Source organism: Aquarana catesbeiana, linkage group LG01 (assembly GCF_042186555.1).
Source record: "Aquarana catesbeiana isolate 2022-GZ linkage group LG01, ASM4218655v1, whole genome shotgun sequence".
NCBI lineage: Eukaryota > Metazoa > Chordata > Amphibia > Anura > Ranidae > Aquarana > Aquarana catesbeiana.
Window position 1 is genome coordinate 36,405,700 of NC_133324.1, and position 22,019 is coordinate 36,427,718.

A 22,019-nucleotide genomic window follows, 5' to 3' on the forward strand; every position below is an offset into this window, starting at 1 on the left:
GTCACCAGATCAGGGACGAACCAGAGTATTCGTGATCACTGTCACACCAGTTATTTTGTTGCTAATCACCTCCACACCAATCACAGTGTCCCTGATCACCACCACACCATGATCTCTGAAGGTAGTGAAAATGTGTTGTATCACCACCTCACCACCTGCTTTACCCCTTGGACCCTGCAGAAGCACCCCCATTTACTTGATTGTGTCATGATCATAATTCCTGCCATGGCTGCAAAGCAAAGTATCACAGTCATGACGTGTACAATTCAGGCTACTGAATCTGCAGGTAAAGGGGTTAAAGGTTGCGTTGTGGTAAAACCAAGGTTTTACCATTCTTCAACCTCACATGTGAATGAGCCCTAATAGTGCAGTCAGTCACTCCAATGACTACCACACCAGCCACAGTGTTGACAGACCAGTGCAGCTAGAATCAGTGTTCCTGATTGCCATCAAACCAGACCATTGCAGGAAGCAACAGTTTTCCTGATCACTGCCACACAAGTCTCAGTGTCACCAGAGCAGTCAATGCCAGTAGCATTGTTCCTTATCACTGCCACACCAGCGCCATGTCACCAGACCAGTGTAAGCCAGCAAAGGTGTCCCTGATTACTATCACACCATTCCCATGTCATCAGACCAGTGTAAGTCAGAAGCAGTGTTCCTGATTGATGCTGCACTATTCCCCAGTATCACCTGACCAGTATAAGCCAACAACAGCATTCCTGATCGCTGCTACATAAGTCCCACTGCCACCAGACCAGGGACACCAGCAACAATCTTCCTGATCACTGCCACACTAGTGTGCCTCTGCAATGTTGCCTCTGTCTGCTGCCTGTTCTAACCCTGGCCTGTTTATTGACCACATTTTTGCCTGCTGCCTGGACCGTTCATTTGCCTGTTTTTTGTCCACGTCTCTGCTAACCACCTGAACTGACCCATCTGCACATCCGACTGGCTATGTTCCTGTGAAACACAAGCCCCAGCCTTCTCCTGTGAACAACTGCAGTCCTGGATCCACAGGAACTCTTTTGTTGTGTTGATTTTCCTTTCTTCAGCTTCCTGTACTTTCTGGTCAGTAGGGATGAGCTTCGTGTTCGAGTCGAACCCATGTTCGACTTGAACATCGTCTGTTCAATCGTTCGCCGAATTCGAACGATATGGGTCATTCACGCCAAATTCGAGTGGCGCGTCGCGGCCCATAATTCACTGCGGCAACGCAGTGCATTGCTGGCTGATGATTGGCCAAGCATGCACTATGACCCGCATGCTTGGCCAATCACAGCACCGTCTGTACAGAGAGCTGTAATTGTCCAAAGCCAGGGTGGCTTTGGCCAATTATGGCTCAGGGGGTTTAGTACACGCCCCACACTATATAAGGCCGCCTGCATGTTGGCCCCATGTAGTGTGTTCCAGCATTGAGAGACAGAGACAGAGAGACAGTGTCATTTGATTTAAGTTAGATAGATTAGGCAGGACAGTCAGTCAGTTAGCTGCACTTACAGTGTATTGTGTATATATATGCATCCCAGGTGTTGTATATATACACACTGTATTCAGTTTAGCTAGATCCGTTCCTGTTATTATCTTCCTACTGACAGGCAGGCAGGTGTTGTTACAGTATTTGAAGAAAATTGCTGGTGTGTAGTGCGACCTCTGCACAGTGTTCAACTAAAGCTACAAGTTAGTGTAGTGCGACCTCTGCACAGTGTTCAGCTAAAGCTACCTGTAGAAGGTTGGTGTTGTTTTCCTGATCCTATCACTATCACAGGCAGCTACATTATTTACACATTAGTGTAGTGCGACCTCTGCACAGTGTTCATCTAGAGCCACAAGTTAGTGTAGTGCTAACTCTGCACAGTGTTCAGCTAAAGCTACAAGTTAGTGTAGTGCGACCTCTGCACAGTGTTCAGCTAAAGCTACCTGTAGAAGGTTGGTGGTGTTTTCCTGATCCTATCACTACCACAGGCAGCTACATTATTTACATGTTAGTGTAGTGCGACCTCTGCACAGTGTTCAGCTAAAGCTACCTGTAGAAGGTTGGTGGTGTTTTCCTGATCCTATCACTACCGCAGGCAGCTACATTATTTACATGTTAGTGTAGTGCATCCTCTGCACAGTGTTCAGCTAAAGCTACAAGTTAGTGTAGTGCGACCTCTGCACAGTGTTCAGCTAACGCTACCTGTAAAAGATTGGTGGTGTTCTCATACTAATAATACTACAGGCAGACAGTTGATTTTGCTAGCTGCAGTGTATGTATATATATATATATATATATCCCAGCTTAGTGCAGCTACATCTCACTGCAGGCCATTAGTATGTCTGGAAGGCCAACAAGGAGAGGCAGACAGTCACAAGCCAATAAAAGAGGGCAAGAAGGCTCTGTGTCTAGATGCAACAGTGCTGGTCATGGACATGGTGCATCAGCACGTGGCCATGGGACACGCTTGGCCTTTTTTTCGGCAGATGGCTGCGTTGAGCCACAACATGCGGAAGACTTGGTTGAGTGGATGACCAAGCCATCATCATCCTCCTCATCCTCTCTCACCCATGCTTAAGGTACTTTGTCTTGCAAAGCAGCTGCCAACACGGCCTCTTACCTTGGCTCAATGGCATCAGTGACTCCTTCCCTAGCCCCACCATGTCCTCCTGGGGAGTCCCTCGAACTGTTTGACTGTTGGGTACATGCTCCAGGATGATGCCCAGCGTTTAGAAGGCTCTGATGATCATACTGAGCTAGATGAAGGCAGTAACTTGAGCACGGACAGAGGGGGTGCCCAAGAAGGACAGCAATCTGGCAGTCATGTTCCCCCTGCTGCAGCATACTGCCAGGTTTGCTCCAGTGATGAGGAGGGAGGGGATGATGAGGTCACTGACTCAACATGGGTGCCTGATTGGTGAGAGAAGGAGGAGGAGGAGGAGGCACATCACCGGCGAGGCAGGATGCCCTCCAGGGGCCAGCCTAAGGGCAGCACACTGACTGCATCACACCTCAGAGCTCCGCATGTGCAGGGCGCTGCTGTCTCTGCACGTTATTCCAAAAGTTCTTTGGTGTGGGCCTTTTTTGAGACGAGTGCATCAGATCGCACCGCTGCTATTTGCAACATATGTCTCAAGCGTATCTCGCGTGGCCAAAACATCTCACGCTTGGGCACCATATGCTTGACCAGACATATGTTGACCTGCCATGCAGTTCGTTGGCAAGCGTACCTAAAAGACCCACACCAAAGAACAAAGAGGACCTCTCCTTGCTCCTCATCAGCTGAGATCTTCAACCCCTGGATACCTTCAGTCCTCTCTGAGACCTGCACTGAGAGGAATGAAGGTGTAGAATTAGGTGTGTCACAGCCAAGTACTTGTGGGCAATCTGCTTTCGGTACACTGACGTCAGATTGTACCAGGCAAATTTCCCTGCCCCAGCTGCTGCACCGCAAAAAGAAGTTCACTCCCAGCCATCCACATGTCCAGCGGTTGAATGCTAGCTTGGCAAAATTGCTAGCACTTCAACTGCTACCTTTTCAGTTGGTAGACTCTGCCCCCTTCCGTGAGTTTGTGGAATGTGCGGTTCCTCAGTGGCAGGTTCCCAAACGCCACTTTTTCTCACGGAAGGCGATTCCGGCTCTCTACCGGCATGTGGAAGGCAATGTCTTGGCCTCGCTGGACAGGGCGGTCAGTGGTAAGATGCATATTACCGCTGACTCTTGGTCCAGCAGGCATGGACAGGGACGTTACCTAAGTTTCACGGCGCATTGGGTACTCTTCTGGCAGCTGGGAAGGATGCAGGACAAGGGGCAGTAGTGTTGGAGGTTTTTCCACCACCATGTCTCCAAAACTACTAGTGATTCTGACACACCTCTCTACTCCACCCCCTCCTCTTCTTCTTCCGCCATGGCCTCTTCCTGTGCTTTGTCCTCAGAACCACCAGTGCTCCGTAGGTGTTCAAGGGGTTACGCAAGTATGCAGGCCAAAAGATGCCATGCGGTGCTTGAGCTGGTGTGTTTGGGGGACAGGAGCCACACTGGGGCAAAGGTTCTGTCAGCTCTGCAGGGGCAGGTTCAGAGGTGGTTGATGCCATGCCAACTTAAGGCAGGAATGGTGGTTTGTGACAATGACACCAACCTCCTCTCTGCCCTCCGACAGGGACAAATGACCCATGTGCCTTGTTTGGCTCACGTCCCTAACTTGGTGGTGCAGCGGTTCTTGGGCAGGTACCCAGGCTTACAGGATGTCCTGAGGCAGGCCAGGAAAGTCTGTGTGCATTTCCACCGGTCATATAATGCCAGTGCTTGGCTGGCAGACCACCAAAAGGAATTTAACCTGCCCAAGAACCGCCTAATCTGTGACATGCCCACCAGGTGGAACTCAACGTTGGCCATGTTGCAGCGGCTGCACATGCACCAGAGGGCCATCAATGAGTACCTGTGTGACTATGGCACCAAGACAGGGTCAGGGGTGCTTGTTTTTTTTTCCCCACACCAGTGGGCCATGATCAGGGATGCATGCACTGTCCTGTCACCATTTGAGGAGGCCACGAGGATGGTGAGCAGTGACAGTGCATGCATCAGTGATACTGTCCCCCTTGTCCACCTGTTGAAGCACACGCTGCATGGGATAATGGACAGGGCACTTGAGGAAGAACAGAGGCAGGAAGAGGAGGTCTTCCTTAGCTCTCAAGGCCCCCTTTATCCAGACAGTGTTCCTGCGTGCCCGCCGATCACACAGGAAGAGGATGAGGAGGTGGAGCCTGGCACTCAGCATGAGCAGCAGTCTTTAAGGGATCATTTACAGTCCCAAGAAACACATGGACTTGTACGTGGCTGGGAGGAGGTGGCTGCGGATCATGTGGTCCTTAGTGACCCAGAGGACTCCGGACCGAATGCCTCAGCAAACCTACACTGCATGGCTTCCCTGATCCTGCAAAGCCTGCTGAAGGATCCTCGTATTCATGGTATAAAGGAGAAGGAACAATACTGGCTGGCAACCCTCCTTGATCCACGTTACAAAGGTAAGGTTGCGGACCTTATCTTGTGGTCACGGAGGGAGCAGAGGATGAAACATCTTCGGGAGGCCTTGCAGAAAGGTCTGTGCAAAGAGTTCCCAGAGACTGGGAGTTTACAAACTCCTGTTTCTGGACAACGTGTTGCTGAGGCTTCGGTCCATCAAAGAAGGGGCGGTGGAGAAGGTGGCCATTTGACTGTTGCTTTCAGACAATTTTTTAGTCCGCAGCCCCAAGGTATGATCGGTTCCAGCAACCATCACCAGCGTCTGTTTTACATGGTGCAGGAATACCTAGGGGCAAGATCTGACTTGGACACCTTTCCCACCAAAAATCCTCTGGGTTACTGGGTCTTGAGGATGGATCACTGGCCAGAGCTTGCACAGTATGCAATTGAGCTACTGGCCTGTCCTGCATCCAGTGTTCTTTCAGAATGCACAGTGTTGCTGGAGGCTTTGTAACCGACTGACCTTCATAAAAATGAATCAGTCTTGGATCACCACCAGCTACCAAGCACCTGATGCTGATGTAACCGAATATTTTTTTTGGAAATGTCAGATCCCTTCAAAGACTGCTTATGCTGATGCTGAGTGACTATCCTGTTATGCTGAGTAATTATCCTCTCCCTCCTCAATGATCATGCTGATAGCTTGTAAGAACATTTTTGGTTCTGGGCGCCGCCACTAGTGCCTAAGGCCCAATTTTTCTGCCCCTGTTTAACAGGGGCGTGTAATTACAATTTTTGATGCAATTCTTTGCAGCAGGGCTAGTTCCTGAGCTTCAACTAGAGTATCTGTGAGGGGTTGCAGTGTTGTGGCACCAGCACTAAGGCCTAAGGCCCAATTTTTCAGCACCTGTTCAACAGGGGCATGTAATTACAATTCTTGATCTAATATTTCACAGCAGGGCCCTGTGAGGGCTTACAGTGTTGTGGCCACAACAACACCTAAGGCACAAATTTCTGCTGAGTATGTAGGGCAGGCCCCTACTTCCAAACATTCAACTTACAAACGACTCCTACTTGCAAACGGAAGGAGACAACAGGAAGTGAGATGAAATCTACCCCTAGAAAAGGAAATTCTCTCCTGTAAGAGTTAATATAGGAAAAAACTTCTCCTTTCCACTGATGCTTTATCACCAATCCTCGTTTCACTAAAAACCCCACATTTTCAAAAAACATTTGTCAATGGGACAAAAAGTGAGGTAAAATCTTCTGAAGAGGAGCACAAACAGCAAAACAAATGTCACAGGGGTAATAACCCTTCCCTATGTTTTCCAAAAAGCTTAAAATAGATTTTTGGGCTGGAGCTAAACACGTTAAAAATGTACCAGTTCAAAATTACAAACAGATTCTACTTAACAACAAACCTACAGTCCCTGTCTTGTTTGCACCGCCTGTGTACTGCTGTTCAGAGTATATAGGGCCTGGGGGCCCCACACCTTTCTTTTTTTAAATTGGGTGTGGGGTTCCCCTTAATATCCATACAAGACCCAAAGGGCCTTGTAATGGACTGGGGGGTACCCATGCCATTTGTCTCACTGATTTTCATCCATATTGCCAGGACCCGACATTACATTAAAGCCGCAAGCAGTTTTAAATGACTTTCATTCCTTTAAAAATGTAATTTTGTGCAGGGACTGTTTTAAGCACGGGAAACACGCGCCACTTTACAGGCATACTATAGACACCCCCCAGGTACGATATTTAAAGGAACATTTCACTTTTTTTTTACTTTAAGCATCATTAAAATCACTGCTCCCGAAAAAACGGACGTTTTAAAAACTTTTTTTTGCATTGATACTTGTCCCCTGGGGCAGGACCCGGGTCCCCAAACCCTTTTTAGGACAATACCATGCAAATTAGCCTTTAAAATGAGCACTTTTGATTTTGAACGTTCGAGTCCCATAGACGTCAATGGGGTTCTAACGCTCGTGCAAATTTTCGGTTCGTTCGCAGGTTCTGGTGCGAACCGAACCGGGGGGTGTTCGGCTCATCCCTATTGGTCAGTGAACATGGCATTCCTGGGGCACTAACCTATATTCCCTGACTACTCCTACAGAGGTGACCATTAGAGTACATTGGTTTTGATAAAATTGGTTGAATTGTGTGATACACCAGATACAATGTCTGATATATAATCAGTCCTGACACTGAAAAAGTCTCATACACGTGGTATCACTGTACTTGAGTAGAATAGCAGAATGTGTTTTAGGTTGTAAGTTTAGGTATGCCCATGCTGTGTGTGAGAAATATCCAATTAACATTACAATTTTTTGTAAAAAATAATAATTTACAATTTTTCTGCATTTTCCTAAAACTTGTGGCAGAAAATGAAGTCTTCAAAAGACTCGCCATACTTCTTAGAAAATACCTTGCACTATGACCCGCATGCTTGGCCAATCACAGCACCATCTGTACAGAGAGCCGCAATTGGCCAAAGCCAGAGTGGCTTTGGCCAATTATGGCTCAGGGGGTTTAGTACATGCCCCACCACTATATAAGACCGCCTATGTGGCAGCCTTATGTAGTGTGTTGCGGCGGCGGAGAGATAGACAGAGAGACAGTGTCATTTAATTTAAGTTAAATAGAGCAGGCAGGCGAGTCAGTTAGCTGCACCCACAGTATATTGTGTATATATATATGCATCCTACGTGTTCAGTTTAGCTAGATCCGTTCCTGTTATTCTCTTCCTACTGACAGGCAGGCAGGTGTTTTTACAGTATTTACAGCTACCTGAAGAAAATTACTGGTGTTCTTCTGATCCTATTAGTACCACAGGCAGGCAGCTACAGTATTTACAGTTAGTGTAGTGCATCCTCTGCACAGTGTGCACCTAAAGCTACCTGAAGATAATTGGTGGTGTTCTTCTGACACTATTAGTACCATAGGCAAGCAGCTGCAGTATTTACAGTTAGTGTAGCGTGTCCTCTGCACAGTGTGCACCTAAAGCTACCTGAAGACAATTGCTGTTGTTCTGATCCTATTAATACCACAGGCAGGCAGCTGCAGTATTTACAGTTAGTGTACTGTGCAGGCAGGCAGTTCTGCTAGCTGCAATATCTCTATATATATATATATATATATATATATATATATATATATATATACACACACACATACACACACATACACATACATACACATACATACATCCCAGCTTTGAGCAGCTACATCTCACTGAGGGCCATTAGTATGTCTGGAAGGCCAACAAGGAGAGGCAGACAGTCACAAGCCAACAAAAGAGGGCAAGCAGGCTCTGTGTCTAGAGGCAACAGTGCTGGTCGTGGAGACGGTGCATCCTCATCAGCACATGGCCGTGGGACACGCTTGTCCTTTTTTTCGGCAGCTGGCTGTGTTGAGCCGCAACATGCCGAAGACTTGGTAGAGTGAATGACCAAGCCATCCTCATCCTCCTAATCTTCTCTCACCCAGGCTCAGGGTACTTTGTCTGGCAAAGTAGCTGCCAACGCCATGTCAACCATGTCTTCCTGAGGAGTCCCCCAAACTGTTTGACCACAGTGTTGGGTACATGCTCCAGGAGGATGCCCAACATTTTGAAGGCTCCAATAATGGTACCCAGCTAGAGGAAGGCAGTAACTTGAGCCCAGAGAGAGGGGGTGCCCAAGAAGGACAGCAATCTGGCAGTCATGTTCCCCCAGCTGCAGCATACAGCCAGCTTTGATCCAGTGATGAGGAGGGAGGGATGATGAGGTCACTGACTCCACGTGGGTGCCCGATAGGAGAGAGGAAGAGGAGGAGGAGGCACATCTACAACAAGGCAGGATGCCCTGCAGGGGCCAGCTTAAGGGCAGCACACCGACTGCATCACACCGCAGAGCTCCGCATGTGCAGGGCACTGCTGTCTCTGTGCGTTATTCCAAAAGTTCTTTGGTGTGGGCCTTTTTTGAGATGAGTGCATCAGATCCCACCGCTGCAATTTGCAAAATATGTCTCAAGCGTATCTCACGTGGCCAAAACATCACCCACTTGGGCACCACATGCTTGACCAGACATATGTGGACCTGCCATGCAGTTTGTTGGCAAGCGTACCTAAAAGACCCACACCAAATAACAAAGCAGACCTCTCCTTGCTCCTCATCAGCTGGGATTTCCAACCCCACTGTCAAGGAATTTAGTAGACCAAACTGTGTGGACTGCTCAGAGGAAGCCAGAAACGTATGTAAGTGAAAACATATTGGTGTTTATTAAATAGGTGGCAAGTATGTGAAATATAAATAGTGCAAAAACCTACCACAAACAAATAGTATATACAGACAAATGGAGATACCGGAATCGTAAAACAAAGCCAGGCTGAGGTCATACACAAGAAGGTCAGCAGATGGGTAAGGACGGGAAATCAACAGGACAGGGAGAGGATGGATGGATAGGCTGCAGGGCAAGGATCCAGGGAGATCAGGACACTGGAGGCACAAGTCCAGGATGGGCTGGGATAGGGATCAGATCAGGTCAAGACAGATGCAGGCTCAAGGTCAAGATAACAGGCAGCAAGATCAAAGGCACAGGGAGAGAGACTCCAAGGCAAGGATGTGAGGGCTTGCCGGGTATTTATCAGACTGCAGTGATTTGACCTCACTTTACACCTGAGCGCAGAAGGTGCTGCCTGCTCCACACTGCTGGAATACACCCGCTGGTGGACACTGGTACCATGGCCCAAGGATGCAACAGTGCCACCAGCAGGTAAGTCCTCTTATTACAGGTCCTGGATGTTGGAAGACACCTGCTGGTGGACACTGGTACTGCGATCCAAGAGACCGACAGTGCCACCAACAGGTGACCCTTATCATGACAGTACCCCCCTCAAAGGAGCGGCCTTCGGACGCTCCAACTAGATGAAAATGTCCAAAGTTAATGGTCTCACACCAAACAATGGATGAGCGCACATCAGGCTGGGCATCAGGTACTTTAGATTGGGCAGCAGATACGTCAAACCGGACAGCGGGCACATCAGAGCAGACAGCGGGCACATCAGAGCAGACAGCAGGCTCCGGGTCGTTGAGCTGGGCAGTAGGCTCCGGGTCGTCGAGCTGGGCAGCAGGCTCCGGGTCGTCGAGCTGGGCAGCAGGCTCCGGGTCGTCGAGCTGGGCAGCAGGCTCCGGGTTGTCCAGCTGGGCAGCAGGCTCCGGGTTGTCCAGCTGGGCAGCAGGCTCTGGAACATTAGGCCAAACAGCGAGCACCGTAAGGGCAGGCTGGATCGCAGACACTGGCTCAGCAGGCTGGGCAATGGGCCCCGGCCCAGTGGGCTTTGTAACAGTCCCCAGCCCAGTGAGCTGGACACTGGGCACTGGTCTGGCAAGCTGAATAAGGGGTACTGGCTTAACAGGCCGAGTGACGGACTCCAATTTAGTAGAGTAGGTAAAGGGCACCAGTTTAACAGACTGGGTAGCAGGCACCGGCTCAGCAGACTGGGTAACGGGCAGCCAAACTTCAGGCTGAGACGCGGGCAACCAAACTTTAGGCTGAGACGCGGGCAACCAAACTTCAGGCTGAGACGCGGGCAACCAAACTTCAGGCTGAGACGCGGGCAACCAAACTTCAGGCTGAGACGCGGGCAACCAAACTTCAGGCTGAGACGCGGGCAACCAAACTTCAGGCTGAGACGCGGGCAACCAAACTTCAGGCTGAGACGCGGGCAACCAAACTTCAGGCTGAGACGCGGGCAACCAAACTTCAGGCTGAGACACGGGCAACCAAACTTCAGGCTGAGACACGGGCAACCAAACTTCAGGCTGAGACACCACTATCAGGACATCAGGCTGGAAGACAGGCAATGAGACACCAGGCTTGAAGGCTGAAAGGCAGGTACCAGGACATCAGACTGGAAAGTGGGCACATCAGACTGAGAAGCAGGCACATCAGACTGAGAAGTGGAGACATCAAGCTGGAAGGAAGGCATCAGGACATCAGACTGGAAAGCAGGCACATCAGACTGGAAAGCAGAGACATCAAGCTGGAAGGCAGGCACCAAAACATCCGGCTGGAAGGCAGGCACCAAGACATCCGGCTGGAAGGCAGGCACCAAGACATCCGGCTGGAAGGCAGGCACCGAGACATCCGGCTGGAAGGCAGGCACCGAGACATCCGGCTGGAAGGCAAGCACCGAGACATCAGGCTGGAAGGCAAGCATCGAGACATCAGGCTGGAAGGCAAGCATCGAGACATCAGGCTGGAAGGCAAGCATCGAGACATCAGGCTGGAAGGTGGGCACATCAGACTGGAAAGCGGGCACATCAGGCTGGAAAGCAGGCATCGAGACTTTGGGCTGGAAGGCAGGCATAAGGACATCAGACTGGGAGGCAGGCACATCAGACTGGATAGCAGGCACATCAGACTGGAAAGCGGGCACCGAGACTTTGGGCTGGAAGGCAGGCATCAGGACAGACTGGAAAGTGGGCATATCTAACTGGAAAGCAGGCACATCAGACTGGAAAGCGGGCACATCAAGCTTGGAGGCAGGCACCGAGACATCTGGCTGGAAGGCAAGCACCGAGACATCCGGCTGGAAGGTGGGCACATCAGACTGGAAAGCGGGCACATCAGACTGGAAAGCAGAGACATCAATCTGGGAGGCAGGCACCGAGACATCCAGCTGGAAGGCAAACACTGAGACATCCAGCTGGAAGGTGGGCACATCAGACTGGAAAGCGGCCACATCAGACTGGAAGGCGGGCACATCAGACTGGAAGGCAGGCACATCAGACTGGAAGGCAGGCACATCAGACTGGAAGGCAGGCACATCAGACTGGAAAGCAGGCACAGAGACTTGGGGCTGGAAGGCAGGCATCAAGACATCAGACTGGAAAGCGGGCACATCAGACTGGAAAGCAGGCACATCTGGCTGGAAGGCAGGCACATCTGGCTGGAAGGCAGGCATCAGGACATCAGACTGGAAGGCAGGCACATCAGACTGTATAGTAGGCACTGGGTTGGCAGGTTTAGGTGGGTCATCAAGTTCAACTGGCATGAACACAGGCTGGACCAGGTTGGTTGATGTGGAGGCAGGTTGGGTTACTGGCAGGATGGTGTGGGTCGGGAAGAACTTTTGTTTCTTTTTTGGTTTAGCCACTGCAGCTTTGTACGTAAGTGCAGGGTCGTAAGAAAAGAATGTAGCTGGGTAAAAAGGAAGACCAAGGAACAGTGGCTGGAGGAGGGTTCTGTGGGGTTGTTACAGGTGGAGGAGAAGAGGCAGGTTGATTGAAGGCAGGATAGGTGCTACACTTGGAGACTGGGTAATAGTATTTGGTAGGGAGCTGAGTAAACTGGGCTGTAGCTGAGGTTGCATAGGTGATGGGGAAATAGATTCTTGGGAAGGCAGGTGAATAATGGCAGGGCTGGAATGTTGTGGCTTAGCTAAATGCAGGAGATCTGACCATGCCTGTAGCACAGGTTGAACAAACGCTGATTCACACACAGCCTGACTAACCAGGGATTGCACTGAATGGATGCAATCAAACACCTGCTGTGAACAATATTGGCAGAACTAACAAACCAGGATGGTTCCTCAATGCAGCCATGTCTGGTCAGGGATGGCCTTGGTGTACTGTCAAGGAATTTAAAAGAAAAACGTGACAAGCACAAAGGAACTCTTCTATGAGGACAATTCAGTGATATAGGTACAAATCTTTATTGAAGACTATCCAAAAAGTAAAATTCCATATATAAATGACTGTTAAACTACAACCCTATTCCCAGTACACATTAAAAGACCTAAAGTCTGGAGGAGGAAAGGTGGCCACCATTTTCTAAATCACCTCATACAACTCTCATTCTCACACACTCACATACACCAATAGATATTGATTGGTCATACAATCTGTTTGGATTGAAGGTGAAGTCATCAGGTGATCAATGGAAATTAGTCAATCATGATAACTGGCATAGTCTTCTAGTGACTGACATATCCAATCACCAATAGTTTAACCACAGATGTAACAATCTTATAAATATTGTAAAGTGCAGGTGTGATGTAGCATTTCCTTTTCTTTTCAGTAAAACCAGCTTGTGACAATTGCAGCCTCCGTTTCACACTGTGAATATTGTCTATTCAGAATGATTCAGTAGTAAATAGTACAGTCACTGAAGCATGACAGCTAGACGATACAAAATAAAATTGAAACTGACTTTACCATATGCTGGAGTTGAACGGCAAGCAGTGTGTCATGAGAAGCAGCGGGGGAATCCGAGTACAGGAACCAACTTTCAGAAGAGATCTGTGCGATCTGTTAGTAGCTGTCTCTGATGCTGGAAACAGGGATCCCACTTGCTAGACACAGTGCAGCTTCCTGCTTTCACGATGCTTGCTGTAATCAGCTGTTTGTGTAGATTCAAGTCCTTGTCAGTAATACACTTAGAGTATCCGCTGTCTGGACTGCAGATGTCAGGCTCTGATGCTGGCATTTAGTCAGAAGGAAGCAAAGAGGTTTAGAGGCATTTCAGTAGGTGAATGGGTGGTCATCCATGGATCCTCCTCACAGATACCAGATACAGATGCTTACATGTTTCGCTAATTAATTAGCTTCCTCAGAGCATGCGCATTAGTGTGTCAGCCAGGTTTAAATCTTCATCTCAATCAGGTGTCAATTAATTACAGCAGGTTAACAACACACTATGCTTTAATCACTCCTGGTATCATTCACCCACACACACACATACATCGTGCAGAGGAGCACTCAGAGTTAACCCTATATAAACCTCCGGTCATCTCAAGGCTCAGTCATAAATGAGATTGCGCTTTATATTTAAGAGACTAACAAGAGCCTGGGTAAAGTGAAACCCCTTAATTGTAGAAAGGTTTAGAAACAAAGTTATTACATTACAAAATCAGCTACAGTTCCATTAGTTGCCCAAAATAACAAAGTAGCAATTTTATAAGCCAATATAGCTCATGTTCGCATGTCATTCTTATAGATATACTTATGACACATCATTGCTGGTTTAGTTGGATACTATTGTGGATATTATAAATATCAGGAGTAGCTCAAAAACGTGAATAGGGGGATCTCGTATACAGAGTTAAGCAAAATATCAGCATGATGTGATGATTTAGACAGCATATCCCTGGTCATGTTTATTACCCACAAATGTAGAAAAACTACTACCCCAGCCCCAATACATGAAGAATTCCTCTTGATGTCAACAGAGCTAATAATAAAGGGGCATTTACTCAATATGGGGCATCTCTTATTGTTCCAAAAAAAACGATAAGTTACATTCATTGTTCAAGCCTAATGGCTGCATACTTCTTAACATGAATATCCACATCTTTTCCTTTTGATATAGCACTTTGTCAAAATCCCCTCTCCTTGGGGGCAAGTTTAATTTGTAGATTCCTTTGCATTTGAGACCTATAGGGTCGCCATCATGTTTCTCCAAAAAATGTAACGATAGTGGTTTGTCATCATCCTTGTTTAGTATACTCTGGACATGTTCGCCAACTCTGACCTTGAGCTGTCTTTTGGTCTTGCCCACATAGATAAGATCACATGGGCACGTTAGCATATATATGACTCTTGTTGACCGGCAGTTAATAAAATGGTGAATTTTATATTGTTTTGTACCGTCAGAGTTGGCGAACACGTCTGTCTTGTCCACAAATTTGCAGATATGACATCTGCCACATTGGAACATACCCTTTAAGGAGGGAAGGCTAGTAAGCCAATTTTGTCTGTTGGGTCTCGTGTATTTCGAGTGGACCAAGTTATCTCTTAAATTTGTAGCTCTTCTAGCTGTGAGAAGAGGTCTATTGCCAACTATCCTGCCAAGGATGGAGGATTCGGCTAGGATATGCCAGTGGCGATTCAGTATTTTTCTGACTTGCCCCCATTGAGCCCCAAATTTTGTAATGATCCTTATTGGGGGAGGGGGGGTGACTTCGTCTAGATGTTGGGCCATCTTGTTTTTAGAGAGTAAAGACGAACGTTCAGCGAGATGCGCTTGTTTTTTGGCTTTTCTAATGCAACCATGCGAATACCCTCGCTCACGGAACCGCCCATATAGTTCACGGGATTCCAAGAGGTATTCATTATCCTCTGAACAGTTTCGTCTGGTGTGCAAAAACTGTCCCACTGGGATTCCATGAATGAGGGACCTCGGACGGTGGCTAGTGGCAAGGAGCAGGGTATTAGCTGCCGTGTCTTTTCTGTACGTTTTAGTAGATATTTGGTCATTCTTGATCTGGATAGTAAGATCAAGAAATGGCAGGCAAGATAAATCAAACGAGTAGGTAAGTTTTATATTCTTATTGTTTAGGTTCAATTCATCAATAAAGGCCTGTAATTCGAGGGATGTGCCCCCCCAAAGCATTATCACATCATCGATGTACCTCAGCCACAGCGAACAGTGGCTGAGGTACATCGACGAGGGATAAACACACTCCAGCTCCCACAACCCTAGATGTAGACATGCATATGCTGGGGCCCATGGGGCCCCCATGGAGGTACCTCTTACTTGTCTATAGTATTGGTTGAGAAACTGAAAGCAATTATTATCCAACATAAATAGCAGCAGATCTACAATGAACTCATTCTGTGCAGCTAATTGTGGAAATTTGGAATCAAGAAAGTGCTGTACCGCTTGTATGCCGCATTCATGCGGGATTGACGTGTACAAGGATTCTACGTCAATCCCCACCAATAGGGTGTCTGTCGGCACTTTTATTCCATCTATTTTCCTAAGGACGTCGCGTGTGTCCTGCACATATGAGGGGAGTTCACCCACTAGTTCCTTTATCATTGCGTCAACGAATTTGCCCACTCTCTCCAGTGGTCCTTTAATTGCGGACACAATAGGTCTTCCTGGAGGGTTGGTAATTGATTTATGGAGTTTGGGTATGATATAAAAGGTAGGCGTGTTAAATTCATTGATGCAAAGAACTTTGTCTCTTTGCTGGAGAGAAGATTGCTATTGCATGCCATCCTGAGTTTCAAGTTTAAGGCATCTATGATTTCAGGAAAAGGATCGTATGATAGTTTTTTATACGTGTTTTCATCTTTTAAAAGGCGCATGGTTTCCCTTTCATACAGGTCCTGCGAAAGTAGTACTATATTTCCGCCTTTGTCACTGCTTTTTATAATGACCTCCTTGGCCTCCTTAAGCTCTTTAAGGGCTTTTCTCTCCTCCAGTCTTAGATTATCTATTCCACGGTAGTTCCAATCAAGCGTGGACAAATCCCTTTGGACTTGTTCCAAAAATGATTGAATCTGCTTGTGTTTCGAGAGGGGGGGCATTTTGAGTGACCTGATGGTTAAATTTGAGGGGCGCAGTGGTTCAGGCGAAGGACTCTTTATTTCTTCGTCAAGGTTTGAATTCTCACTCTCTTCCAGCAGGGATACTAGTGTCTCTAAAGCTTCCCTTTCTTCCTTGGTTTTTTCATCAATCGATGATCGGAATGCCAGTATCTAAAAATAACCTTACGTAGAAATAGGTTTATATCTTTAAACACCTCAAATTCACTCATTGAGCTTGTAGGTGAAAAAGACAATCCTTTTTGTAATAGTGATATGTGGTGTTGGTTGAGGGGAAAATCTGATAAATTAACTACTTTCCTATCCTGCATAGCCATTTCGTGTATGTTGTGTCTGTCTTTCATATTCCCTTCATTCATTAAGTTCTCCGTGAGCCCGATCTTAGTTCCCTCTGACTTCCCTTTGTGTCTCTTTCTCTTCCTTGACTTCCGTTTTTGCCCTGGGGGGGAAATTTGCCTGTTTTCACTTGACTCTTTCTGGGATTTAAGCTGTTTGGTGGATCCCCCTCTATGTCTAAAAAAGCCACTGTCTTTTCAGAGGATCCTGTTTCGCTATCTGTAGAGGAATATCTGGATTGTGCTACCTTAGATCTATCTCTGCGATTTTGCCTACACGATCTACTTCTACCCCTTGGTACCGTGGGGTCAAATATATCCCCACTGTCCCAATCCTGTAGGTTTTGTTTAAATTTTTCCTGTTTTGTGGACTTCAATAGCTTTTGCTTTTTTCTACCTCTTTCTTTAGAAGTTCATTAGTTTTAATGAATAGCGGATCCTCTTTGTAGGGTTCAAGCGATTGAACACTTATGTCAATTTCTTTGCTAATCTCCTCTAATTGTAACTGCTCTTCATCCACTATCATTTTAAGAATAGCTAGGCCACGCTCCAGACAGCTTTATTTCCAAAGTTGGAGGAATCTGGGAGTCTGCAGATGTCCTGCTGGGGTTACTCTTTCCCTCAATCCTCTTGGAATTATCCTGTGTTCAATATGCGATTTCAGTGAGGAGATGTCCCACTTCCTATTTAAAAATTTAATTGTGAGTTTTTTGTGATTTTTTAATAGTTGTTTTAGGGTATCATCTACCCCACTGTGTATCGCAGTCGTATCGCAGGAAAATGCTGACTGTATTTCCAGGTCTATCTCTTCATTCAATAGGTATGCCATAGCTTATCTCAATGATAGAGGGGATCAATTGTTACCAACAATGTCCTTAATTGATACCAGCTATAAATACTCTCAAGGAATTTAGTAGACCAAACTATGTGGACTGCACAGAGGAAACCAGAAACGTATGTAAGTGAAAAAATATTGGTGTTTATTAAATAGGTGGCAAGTACGTGAAATATAAATAGTGCAAAAAACAACCACAGACCCACAAACAACAAATAGTATATACAGACAAATGGAGATACCAGAATCGTAAACAAAGCAAGGCCGAGGTCATACACAAGGAGGTCAGCAGATGGGTAAGCACGGGAAACCAACAGGACAGGGAGAGGATGGATGGATAGGCTGCAGGGCAAGGATCCAGGGAGAGCAGGAAACAGGAGGGACAAATCCAGGATGGGCTGGGATAGGGATCAGATCAGATCAGGTCAGGTCAGGACAGATGCAGGCTCAAGGTCAAGATAACAGGCAGCAAGAACAGGGCACAGGGAGAGAGACACCAAGGCAAGGATGTGAGGGCTTGCCGGGTATTTATCAGACTGCAGTGATTTGACCTCACTTTACACCTGAGTGCAGAAGGTGCTGCTTGCTCCACACTGCTGCAATACACCCACTGGTGGACACCGTTACTACGGCCCAAGGATGCAACAGTGCCACCAACAGGTGAGTCCTCTTATTACAGGTCCTGGATGTTGGAAGACACCCGCTGGTGGACACTGGTACTGCGATCCAAGAGACCGACAGCACCACCAATGGGTGAACCTTTTCTTGACACCCACTATACCTTCAGTCCTCTCTGAAACCTGCACTGAGAGGAATGAAGGTGTAGAATTAGGTGTGTCACAGCCAAGTACTTGCGGGCAATCTGCTATCAGTACACTGACGTCAGATTGTACCAGGCAAATTTCCCTGCCCCAGCTGCTGCACCGCAGAAAAAAGTTAGCTCCCAGCCATCCACATGCCCAGCAGTTGAATGCTAGCTTGGCTAAATTGCTAGCACTTCAACTGCTGCCTTTTCAGTTGGTAAACTCTGCCCCCTTCCGTGAGTGTGTGGAATGTGCGGTTCCTCAGTGGCATGTTCCCAAATGCCACTTTTTCTCACGAAAGGCGATTCTGGCTCTATATCAGTATGTGGAAGGCAATGTCTTGGGTGGTCAGCGTAAGGTGCATATTACCGCTGACTCATGGTCCAGCAGGCATGGACAGGGACAATACCTATCTTTCACCGCACACTGGGTGACTCTTCTGGCAGCTGGGAAGGATGAAGGACAGGGTGCAGCAGTGTTGGAGGTTGTTCCACCACAACGCCTCCAAAATTCTACTAGTGGTGATTCTGCCACATCTCTCTTCTCCACCCCCTCCTCTTCTTCTTCCTCTATGGCCTCTTCCTGTGATGATTTGTCCTCGGAACCAGTGGTGCTCCGTAGGCGTTCAAGGGGCTATGCAAGCATGCAGGCAAAAAGATGGCATGTGGTGCTTGAGCTGGTGTGCTTGGGGGACAGGAGCCACACTGGGGCAGAGATTCTGTCAGCTCTGCGGGGGCAGGTTCAGAGGTGGTTGATGCCATGACAGCTTAAGCCAGGTATGGTGGTTTGCGACAATGGCACCAACCTCCTGTCCGCCCTCCGACAGGAACAACTGACCCATGTGCCCTGTTTGGCTCATGTCCTTAACTTGGTGGTTTGCAGGGCTTACAGGATGTCCTGAGGCAGGCCAGGAAAGTCTGTGTGCATTTCTGCAGGTCATATAATGCCAGTGCTTGGCTGGCTGACCTCCAAAAGGAATTTAACCTGCCCAAGAACCGCCTAATCTGTGACATGCCCACCAGGTGGAACTCAAGGTTACCCATGCTGCAGCGGCTGCACATGCAGCAGAGGGCCATCAATGAGTACCTATGTGACTATGGCACCAGGACAGGGTCAGGGGACCTTGTTTTTTTTCCCTACGCCAGTGGGCTATGATCAGGGATGCATGAACTGTCCTGTCACCATTTGAGGAGGCCACGAGGATGGTGAGCAGTGACAGTGAATGCATCAGTGACACTGTCCCTCTTGTCCACCTGTTGGAGCACACGCTGCATGGAATAATGGACAGGGCACTTGAGGCAGAACAGAGGGAGGAAGAGGAAGATTTCCTTACCTCTCAAGGCCTCCTTTATCCAGACAGTGTTCCTGCATGCCCACCGATCACACAGGAAGAGGACGAGGAGGAGGATGAGGAGGATGTCAGCATGGAGGTGGAGCCTGGCACTCAGCATCAGCAGCAGTCTTCAAGGGATCATTTACAGTCCGAAGAAACCCATGCACTTGTACATGGCTGGGAGGAGGCGGCTGCAGATCATGTCGTCCTTAGTGACCCAGAGGACTCTGGACCGAATGTCTCAGCAAACCTAAGCTGCATGGCCTCCCTGATCCTGTAAAGCCTGCAGAAGGATCCTCATATTTGTGGTATCAAGGGGAGGGATCATTAGTGGCTGGCAACCCTCCTTGATCCACGTTACAAGGGTAAGGTTGCAGACCTTATCTTGCCTTCGCAGAGGGAGCAGAGGATGAAATATCTTCGGGAGGCCTTGCAGAAAGGTTTGTGCAACGCATTTCCAGAGCCTGGGAGGTTACAATTTCCTGGTCCTCCTGGACAACGTGTTGCAGTCACAGAAGTAGCGGGGGAGAAGGTAGTCGTCTGACCGATGCGTTCAGGCAATTCTTTAGTCCGCAGCCCCAAGGTCTGATCGGTTCCAGCAACTATCGCCAGTGTCCGATTCACATGGTGCAGGATTACCTAGGGGCAAGATCAGACTTGGACACCTTTCCCACCGAAAATCCTCTTCGTTACTGGGTCTTGAGGATGGATCACTGGCCAGAGCTTGCACAGTATGCAATTGAGCTACTAGCCTGTCCTGCATCCAGCGTTCTTTCAGAATGCACGTTCAGTGCTGCTGGAGGCTTTGTAACCGATCACAGGGTGCGCCTGTCCACCGAATCGGTCGATCGGCTGACCTTCATAAAAATGAATCAGTCTTGAATCACCGGCTACCAAGCACCTGATGCTGATGTAACCGATTGATTTTTTTTTTAATGTGAGATTCCTTCAAGACTGCCTATGCTGAAGCTGAGTGACTATCCTGTTATACTGATTGTTAATCCTCTTCCTCCTCAATTTTAATGCTGATAGCTTGTAAGAACATTTTTGGTTCTGGGCACTGCCACCAGTGGCCAAGGCCCAATTTTTCTGCCCCTGGTTAACAGGGGCATGTAATTACAATTTTTGATGCAATACTTTGCAGCAGGGCTCATTCCTGCGCTCCAACTAGAGTATCTGTGAGGGGTTTCAGTGTTGTGGCAGCAGTGGCTAAGGCCCAATTTTACTGCCCCTGTTTAACAGGGGCGTGTAATTACAATTTTTCATGCAATACTTTGCAGCAGGGCTCATTCCTGTGCTCCAACTAGAGAATCTGTGAGGGGTGGCACTGTTGTGGCACCAGCACCAGTGCCCAAGGCCCAAGTTTTCAGCCCCTGTTTAACAGGGGCGAATAATTACAATTTCTGATAGAATACTTTGCAGCAGGGCTCATTCCTTCGCTCCAACTAGAGTATCTGTGAGGGGTTGCAGTGTTGTGGCACCAGTGCCTCAGGCCCAATTTTTCTGCCCTTGTTCAATAGGGACATGTAATTACAATTCTTGATCTAAAATTTCACAGCAGGGCCCATTCCTGCGCCCACCAAGAGTAACTGTGAGGGCTTACAGTGTTGTGGCATCAGCACCACCACCGCCACCGCCACCAAAGGCCCAATTTTTCTACCACTGTTCAACAATGGCATGTAATTACAATTCTTGATCTAATATTTCACAGCAGGGCCCATTCCTGCGCCCACCAAGAGTAACTGTGAGGGATTACAGTGTTGTGGCAACAATACCACCACCACCACCACCACCAAAGGCCCAATTTTTCTGCCCCTGTTGAACAAGTGCATTTAATTACAATTCTTGATATAATATTTCACAGCAGGGCCCACTACGGTGCCCACCAAGAGTAACTGTGAGGGCTAGTGATGAGCTTCGTGTTCGAGTCGAACCCACGTTCGACTCGAACATCGTCTGTTCGCCCGTTCGCCGAATTGCAAACGATATGGGCCGTTCGCGCTAAATTCGTGTGGCGCATCACGGCCCATAATTCACTGCGGCATCGCAGTGCATTGCTGGCTGATGATTGGCCAAGCATGCACTATGACCCGCATGCTTGCCAATAACAGCGCCGTCTGAACAGAGAGCTGTAATTGGCCAAAGCCAAGGAGGCTTTGGCCAATTATGGCTCAGGGGATTTAGTACACGCCCCACACTATATAAGGCTGCCTGCACGGCGGCCCTGTGTAGTGTGTGTTCCGGCGTTGAAAGAGATAGACAGAGAGACAGTGTCATTTGATTTGAGTTAGATAGATTAGGCAGAACAGTCAGTCAGTTAGGACTGTGTATTGTGTGTATATATATGCATCCCAGGTGTTGCATATATATATATATATATACACTGTATTCAGTTTAGCTAGATCCGTTCCTGTTATCTTCCTACTGACAGGCAGGCTTGTCTTGTTACAGTATAGAA